The 9,240-nt window shown below is 36.4% G+C and overlaps 1 non-coding gene across 1 annotated transcript; it reads right to left on the bottom strand.

The window, feature by feature from the left end:
• Nucleotides 1-445: 445 nt before the first annotated feature.
• Nucleotides 446-552, bottom strand: LOC133787665 (small nucleolar RNA R71). Its single transcript, XR_009872671.1, has one exon. It is a non-coding gene; the product is annotated as a small nucleolar RNA R71 (small nucleolar RNA).
• Between the last annotated feature and the right edge of the window lie 8,688 nt (nucleotides 553-9,240).

Genomic DNA, 9,240 nt, shown 5'->3' with positions numbered 1-9,240 from the left:
GTTTACCATGGCTGACAATTTGGGAAATGGTTCTAATAATGGTCAAGGGGCTGCCGAGGTTCCAAGGGAACAAGGACCAAGAACTTTGAAAGACTATGTACTTCCTACTGTTACAGAAGTGCATTCATGCGTTAGACCTCCAACCATTGCTGCAAACAACTTTAAGATTAAGCCAGCCATCCTCCAAATGGTCCAAACAATTGTTCAGTTTGGAGGTATGCCAACGAAGGACCCCAATTTACACATAGCTAATTTTCTGGAGTTATGTGCTACGTTTAAGATGAATGGAGTGAGTGATGATGCTATAAGATTGAGGCTATTCCCATTTTCACTAAGGGATATGGCTAAGAGTTGGATGATATCCTTACAGACAACTTCTATCACTACATGGGAGGAGTTAGCTCAGAAGTTCCTTGCCAAGTTCTTTCCTCCAGCGAAGGCTGCAAAATTAAGGGGAGAGATCAATAATTTTTATCAGTCGAAAGGAGAGTCACTGTATGATTCTTGGGAGAGATTTAAGGAGTTGTTAAGGAAGTGTCCACACCATGGTATAGAAAAGTGGATGTTGGTGCATAATTTTTACAATGGGTTGAATGGAACAACGAGAACAATCATAGATGCTGCGGCGGAAGGTGCTTTTATGAGTAAGAGTGCTAATGAGGCGTATGAGCTCTTAGAGGAGATGGTGATGAATAATTATCAATGGCCAACTAAAAGGGGGAAACCAAAGAAGGTTGCTGGAATGATGGAATAGGATGCTATATCCATGCTTGCAGCTCAGGTAGAAGCCTTGACAAAGCAACTACAAAAGACTACACTCCCATCTTAAGCTATGCAAGTTCAAAACCTGTGTGAATTGTGTGGTACAACTCATCCACCCAACTAATTCCCTACTCTAGATATGAATAACATACCCATGGAAGCAGTATAAGCTATAGGGAATGACCAAAGACAACCCAATAATCCCAATTCCATGACCTACAACCCCGGTTGGAAGAACCATCCTAATTTTTCGTGGTTCAATACTCAAGATACTCAACAACCTTACCCTCAACCTCAGCCACAATATCAACCACCACAAAATAGACCACCATATCAACAACAACATGCGCAACTTCACCCTCCACCTAGATATTATCAACCACAAAATAGACCACCTCACCCAATGCTAATGAAACCAGCTGAACCTCAACCTGATGTACTTAACCAATATATGACTGAAACTAGGGCATCCATAAGGAGTTTGGAGACTCAAATAGGGAGTTGGCTACTTTAATGTCGAATAGAGCTCAAGGAAATTTGCCTAGCACTACAGAAGTTAATCCTAAAGAACAGTGTCAAGCTATTACTTTGAGGAGTGGAACAAAGTATGAAGGGCCAAACAAGAATCAGTCAGAAGAAGAAGGTTAGAAGGGAAATACACAAGGTATAGAACAAGAAAAGTCTAATGAAAAAACGGTTACTAAATACCTTAGAAAGGAAGAGGAGGTTGTTAGGAGTGTGTCCTAAAAGCATGTAAAGACATTTGTTTTTTCTGTGAATAAATAAATACGATGGGTTTATTATTATTGTTATATTTAGATTGTTAAATTATTGTTTGAATAATTTTGTAAATATCATAAAAATTCCATATTCATTATTGAGGGTGTGATCTTGTATTAGTACGAGAGAATTAAGATCACATGAATGAATAAAAATAGTCAACAACAACAAATTAAAGTTATGGTATTCTTTAATTGGAGTTGTAAGTACGGTTTACTGAGTATCATAATGATACAAATAATCGAGATTCGGATTATTGATGTGGTAAGACATCTTGGTAAAGGTGCTTTATATAATATGATTATATATGACAAGGACCGATGTGAATTAAAGTCTTTATCCAAAAACCATTTAACAATAAAGAATTGTAATTCATATCATAACTGATGATCATTTATAGATCAACCTGAATCCTGAGTGTGCATGAACTCCTGTTCATGTTTATTAAATCTTTTGATTCATTCGTTAAGGTCTCTTCAAAGAATGAGGCTAATGACTTTTGTTTTGGAGATTTAATATCATGGATGGCTGGGAACATGTATCAATAATATGGAATCTAATCTTTCCTAACGGATCGTATATTAGTTCCCTTAAGGGTTAATTCTGGAACTGAATGATTTTGAGCTCAAATCTATAATTAGATTATAGATTAATTATTCACTAGTGAATTAATGGTACTTAAGGAATAAGAAGTAAATTAGAAAGGTTAAATGGTAATTCTTCCATTCTAATTTATGAACTAATTAATTAGAGGGTTGAACTATTGCAAGATGGTTATATCAATGGACGACTTAAGAAAAAGATTTCTGTAAAAGTATATCTATAACATAAAGAGTGCAATTCTGAATTTATAGTGGAGTAATATCAGAATTAATAAATTAACTATTATAATTAAAGAGTTTAATTATTTAGTTTCAATTTATTGGAGCTTAATGTTATAGGTCCATGGTCCTCGAAATGGCTCAAACAATCACTATCAAAGGCAAATACAAAAATGGGCAAAAAGGACTTATGTGATAAGTAAAATATTTTTCTATGTATCAAACATAATTATTGATTAATTATGTGTAATTAATTAATTATTTGATTTAACAAAAATATAATTAATTTTGAATTAATTTATTTTTTGGGATTTTTGGTATTTAAATAATAATAAAATTGGGAAAAATCACATGCCTGCACATGCATGTGGTACACGTGTGGCACAGTGCACAGGCACTGTGCTACACGCATAAGAGATGGACTGAGTCTCTTGATTCCACAATTTTAGTTATTTAAATATTAAATAAATAATGAGATATTTTAATATGATTAAAATATTATTATTTAAACAAAAATCTGATAACTGATCAGTTATTTTGAATTTGTTTAAAATAACAAATATTTTAATATATTGGATATTATTAAATATGGGATATCAGTTTTCACAGAACATAAGTTTTCAGGGGATAGAAAAATATCTAGGATTCTCTCAGAGAAAAAGATCAGTGACGAAAACAAAGGTCATTGTTCTTCACAAAACCTAAGTCCAATCTTTATCAGATCTCATGTGTTGAGAATATCTGATAAATAGTTATTGCCTATTATTTGTATAGCGAGCCCACACTCGTTCTTTGGGTGACTGAGAACATTTTGGAAGATCTTGGTGTGAGATCTCAAGGATTCAGCCATACGAAAAGATAGCAGCAAGGAAGGACCTGAGGTAATGTTTCTATTCTTGTCCTTGATTCAATATATATATGAGTGTGAAGAAGTAGATCTAGAAATCTTATGGGATTAATCTGACAATTTGATCAATAAAGACCAACAGAGGTACCCCCTGTGAGTATTGACCATCATGTTAGAATCCCATATCCACAAAGGTTACGCAGGCATAATTTGGACAAGCAGTTTGCAAAGTTGTTAGAGGTGTTCAAGAAGCTACATATTAATATACCGTTCGCAGAAGCATTAGAACAGATGCCCAGCTATGTAAAGTTTAAGAAGGAGATTCTGTCTAATAAGAGAAAGATGGGTGATTATGAAACAATAGCATTAACGGAAGAGTGTAGTGCGATTTTACAAAGAAAACTTCCTCAAAAGTTATGAGATGCTAGTAGTTTTACTATTCCATGCACGGTTGGGGAGTTTGAATGTAAGCATGCACTCAGCAATTTGGGGGCAAGTATTAATTTAATGCCTTTTGTCAGTATTTCGTAGACTTGGTTTGGGTGAAGCTAGGACAACTACAGTAACATTGCAGCTGGTAGATAGATCTGTGAAGCATCCACATGGTATTATAGAAGATGTGTTGGTTAAGGTGGATAAGTTTATATTTCCAGCTGATTTTATAGTTCTTGATATGGAAGATGATGAGAATGTTCCTATTATCTTGGGGAGGCCATTTTTAGCAACTTGGCAAGTGTTGATAGATGTGCAGAAGGGAGAGTTAAAGCTAAGATTACAAGGGGAAGAAGTAGTATTTAATGTGTTCAAGGCTATGCCTTATCCTAAAGTAAGTGACAGTTGTTTCTCAGTTGATGTGGTAGAAGAAGTAGTAGGAAGAAAAAGATTAATTGATGATCCTCTTGAAATAAGTCTTATAGTTGATGATGTAGATGATGAGGACAATGAAGAGGCATTGAGTTATTTGAATTGGATAAAATCATATGAGTCGTGGAAGCATAAAAAGTTTGAAGAGTTGGGCGAAGGACCAGAAAGACCATTACCTTCTATTTTGAAACCACCTGTGTTAGAACTGAAAGCGTTACCAGAACATCTATGCTATGCTTATCTTGGAGAAGAAGAGACTCTTTCGGTCATAGTTTCATCATTTCTTTTGGAAGTAGAAAAGGAGAAGTTGTTGAGGGTGTTAAGGGCTCATAACACTGCTATAGGGTGGACTCTTGTTGATATAAAAGGAATCAGTCCATCGACAGTTATGCATAGAATTCTTATGGAAGATGATGCTAGACCTACTATTGATGCTCAATTAAGACTTAATCCGACAATGAAAGAAGTGGTGAGAAAAGAGATTTTGAAATGGTTAGATGCTGGAGTGATTTATCCTATTTCTGATAGTGCTTGGGTGAGTCAAGTCCAAGCAGTACCTAAAAAGGGTGGTATGACCGTGTTGAAGAATTAAAGTAATGAATTGATTCCAACAAGGACTGTGACGGGTTGGAGAATATGTATAGATTACCGGAAGTTGAATAAGGAAACTAGGAAAGATCATTTTCCTTTACCTTTTATTGATTAGATGTTGGATAGGTTGGCGGGGCATAACTACTATTGTTTTCTAGATGGTACTTAGGCTATCATCAAATTGTAATTGCACCGGAAGATCAAGAGAAGACAACGTTTACATGTCCTTATGGTACTTTTGCTTTTAGAAGGATTCCATTAAGGTTATGTAATGTACCAACCACATTTCAACGGTGTATGATGGCGAAATTATCTGACATGGTTGAGAAGGGGATTGAGATTTTTATGGATGATTTTTCGGTGTATGGGTCTTCTTTTGACAAGTTTTTGACTAATCTAGAGTTGGTTTTGAGGAGATGTGAAGATTCACATTTAGTACTTAATTGGGAAAAGTGCCATTTTATGGTGAATGAAAGAATTGTATTGGGGCACAAGATTTCTAAGAAAGGTATTGAAGTGGATAGAGCAAAAACTTCTACGATAGAGAATTTGCCACCTCCAGTTTCAGTTAAAGGAGTAAGGAGTTTTTTGGGCCATGCAGGATTTTATAGGAGGTTTATCAAGGATTTATCCAAAGTCTCAAAGCTGCTATCCACATTGTTAATGAATGGGGTTCCATTTGATTTTGATGAGAAGTGTCACCAAGCTTTTAAGATACTTAAGGAGAAATTGATTTCGACACCTATAGTTGTAGAACCTCAATGGGATATGCCATTTGAGTTGATGTTGCAAGAATTGATATACCATTTGAATTGATATGCCATTTGTTGTTGCAAGAATTTGATGTGGAAATTAAGGATAGGAAGGGCACAGAGAATTTGGTGGCTGATCACTTGTCTAGATTGGGGTTGATGAGGAGTCTCTTGATAAAGAAGTTCAAATTAATGATGCTTTTCCTGATGAGCAATTATTTGAAGTAAGTGTTTATAAAGATGTTCCATGGTTTGCAGACTATGTAAATTTTTTGGCTGCAAGGGTTATACCTCCTGAGTTGACATGGCAACAATTGAAGAAATTCTATTCGGAGGTGAAACATTATTATTGGGAGGAGCCTATTTTGTATAAACATTGCCCTGATCAAGTTATTAGAAGATGTGTGCCCAAAGAGGAGATGTTGTCCATCTTGACTCACTATCATACTTTGCATTGCGACGACCATTTCGGAGGAACAAGGACAGTAGCAAAAGTTTTACAGAGTGGGTTTTACTGGCCTACATTATTTGAAGATGCTAATGTCTTTGTTAAAAGTTGTGATCGTTGTCAATGAACTGGGAATATATCAAGAAGAGATCAAATGCCAATGACTGGTATTTTGGAAGTTGAGTTGTTTAACGTATGGGGAGGCGGTGGATTATGTTTCTAAATGGGTAGAACCTGCAGCAACTCCGACTTGTGATGGGAAAGAGGTACTTAGATTCCTTCACAAAAATATCTTTACTCGGTTTGGCACTCCCAGAGCAATTATTAGTGACCGGGGAAGTCATTCTTGCAATAAGTTGTTTACTGCTCTTTGTGCTTGATATGGTGTTCATCATTGAAAGGCATCGTTTATCATCCAATTGCAAATGGCCAAGCTGAAGTGTCAAATATGGAAATAAAATGTATCTTGGAAAAGACAGTAAATACTTCGAGGAAGGATTGGTCGAAGAAGCTTGATGATTCACTTTGGGCTTATCGCACTGCATTCAAAACTTCGATTGGTATGTCACCATATTGATTGGTGTTTGGTAAGGCATGCCATTTACTGGTGGAACTGGAGCATAGAGCTTATTGGGCTGTAAAAAAGTTAAATCTTGACCTCTTTATGGCGGGGCAAAATAGGCTTATGGAGTTAAATGAGCTTGAAGAATTCCGAAATGAAGCTTATGAGAATGCGAGGATCTATAAAGAAAAGTCAAAGGCTTTTCATGATAAGCAAATACTGAGGAAAGATTTTCAACCAGGACATAAAGTGTTGCTATTTAATTCCAGACTTAAGCTTTTTCCTGGTAAATTGAAGTCGAGATGGTCAAGACTGTACACGGTAGTTACGTCACTTCCTTATGGAGCAGTGAAAGTTCATAGTGAGAAGACGGGACATTTTAAGGTAAATGGTCAGAGGTTGAAGCATTATTTGGAGGGTCCGGTGGAAAAATGCAAGTCTGTGGTGATTTTGGAACCACTTTGATTTGAATACAAAAAAGAGTCCGACTAAAAGACGTTAAAGACAATGCTCTTAGGAGGCATTCCTAAGTTTATTTTTATTTCTTTTGCATTTTAAATTTATGATTTTTGTTTTTATTTGGTTTGGAACAATGTTTAGGGAATTTGTTTTAGTGATTATTTTTAGTTTTAATTAGAAATTTTTTGATGTATTGAATGAACCGTGAAAAACGTGAAAAAATGCAAGGGTTTTCAAGAAAAAGGTTAGAAAAGTGATAAATTGTGATGCAATAACGCTACGGCGCTGTATTCATAGCGCTAGAGCGCATTTCCCAGAAAGGAAGGTTTTTTTTTACTATTCAATAGCTCTACAACGCTGGTCTGATAGCGCCATGGCACTCTTTCCAAAACTGAAATGCCCAGAAATCCCCTTGTAGCGATACAACGCTACACTTGTAGTGCTACGACGCTAAGTCACAAATTTTTTTAAAGGGGCTGAATTTCGAAATCTTTTCCAAAACCCTCATTTTTCTTCTTTTTTTTTCCGTGTTCTTTCCATTCTAGCACCCCAAAGCTTCCATAGACCTTCCTTTATAGCCATTATAGTTTTTTTTTTCTTCAGAAAATTTCACCATACCTTCCACTATTCTTCTTCATTTTTCTTTTCTATTTCATCTCTTTTGTCCTTTTCTTAATTTCTTTCCTCTCAAACCAATTCCAATTCCCCAATCACCTTTTGGAACCATAAAAATTCAGGGTTTTCATTTCTGGTAGAAGATTAAAATTTTCAAGGGGTTTTATTCAATCAAGCACAAGGGAGGCCATTTCAAGGGTTTGTAAGTGTTTTCAATCCCTCTTATTCTAAGATTTTTGCTGCATTTGGGATTGGGTTCCATTGTTGCTTGTCTTTGGTGGATATTGATTTTTGTGTTGTGCTTTGGAGAATTTGGATATTGTGTTTTGTGATATTGAATATATAGGGTGGCTATGAAGAGGAAAAGTGTTTAATTTAAGGGGAGGTGCTGTAAAAATTTCTGGGTTGGTGTTATTGAGATTGTAGATAATGGCTCCTAAAAGTAGAGCGGGAAGGAATAAGGATAAGGGGAAAGGCCAAGCTTCTGTTTCTAAAACCAGGGATGATAGTTCAGAGCAAGAGTATGATGAAACTAGGTTTATTAATTATTAGGCTCAAGAGTGTTATGAAAAATTAGTTAGAAAAACCTTAATTCCTGAACGTGAGGTGGAATATTTTTCTGACCCATTTAATCATCAGATTTTTGAGTTAGTTAGAGCCAATCTTGTGGCTCGAAAGTGGGACAATTTTGTGACTAGTTTGGCGCAGGCCAACGTATCATTGGTGTATGAGTTTTATGCCAATTTAAGAGATAAATACCATGATACAGTTTTTGTTCGAGGTAAGAAAGTTCCTTTTACTGCAGAGTCTATCAATAAGGTTTTCAAAGTCCCGTACATAAAAGAGCAGGAGGAGGAATACACAAATTTTTTGAAGGGATATATAGATTATACTGCTGTGGCTGACAAATTATGTTTTGAAGGTGCTCCTTGGAACATATCTGGTTCTTTACTTAAAAGTATAGCGTCTTGTCAACTGAATATTGAAGCCAGATTTTGGGCTTTCTTTGTTCGTGCTCGATTCATGCCAGTAAGTCATGTGTCTGACATGACTAAGGATCGAGTAATTCTGATGTATGCATTGATGACCGAGATGACTGTTAATATGGGTTCATGGATTAAGGAAAACAATGAGTACATTGAAAATGGCCATACCACTGGAGATTTGGGCCATGGATCTGTCATCACCATGTTATGTTATAAGGCTGGAGTTTCGGAGTTTGTGACTGATATTTATCAGTCGTTGCAACAACCTTTGTTGATTTCTCTGATGAAGGATTATCCCAAACTTGTTTTATATGTGCCACAAGCTAGAAAAAAGGTTAAGCACCGTGTCAAAATGACGGTGGAAGAAGAGGCTGATCCAGTGATCCAGGGAGGTAGTAGTGATCAAAGCATTCAGCACGTCAGTGATAAGTTGGATTATCTTATCCAGCAAAATCAATATATGGTTCAGCAGCAGCACACAATGAATCAATATATGGGCCAACGGTACGGATATGAGGTGAACCATGTGGCTCACTTAAACAACCTGGTGAGTCGGTGGTCTTTGAATGAATCGGATCAAACTTATTTTGCTCCACCACCACCATATCCGCCGTATTCTCCATTCTTCTTTTCTCCTCCGCCTCTGTCATTTATTGGTTTTCCAGAGCCTCAGCCTCCGCAGTCTCAACCATTTGAGGGACCTTCGTCTCAGCCACCACAGCCGCCATACTGAAGTGGCTGGTCAAGTAAGTC

The sequence above is a fragment of the Humulus lupulus genome, chromosome 6, assembly GCF_963169125.1.
Source record: "Humulus lupulus chromosome 6, drHumLupu1.1, whole genome shotgun sequence".
NCBI lineage: Eukaryota > Viridiplantae > Streptophyta > Magnoliopsida > Rosales > Cannabaceae > Humulus > Humulus lupulus.
This window is presented reverse-complemented; position numbering and strand designations above follow the sequence as displayed.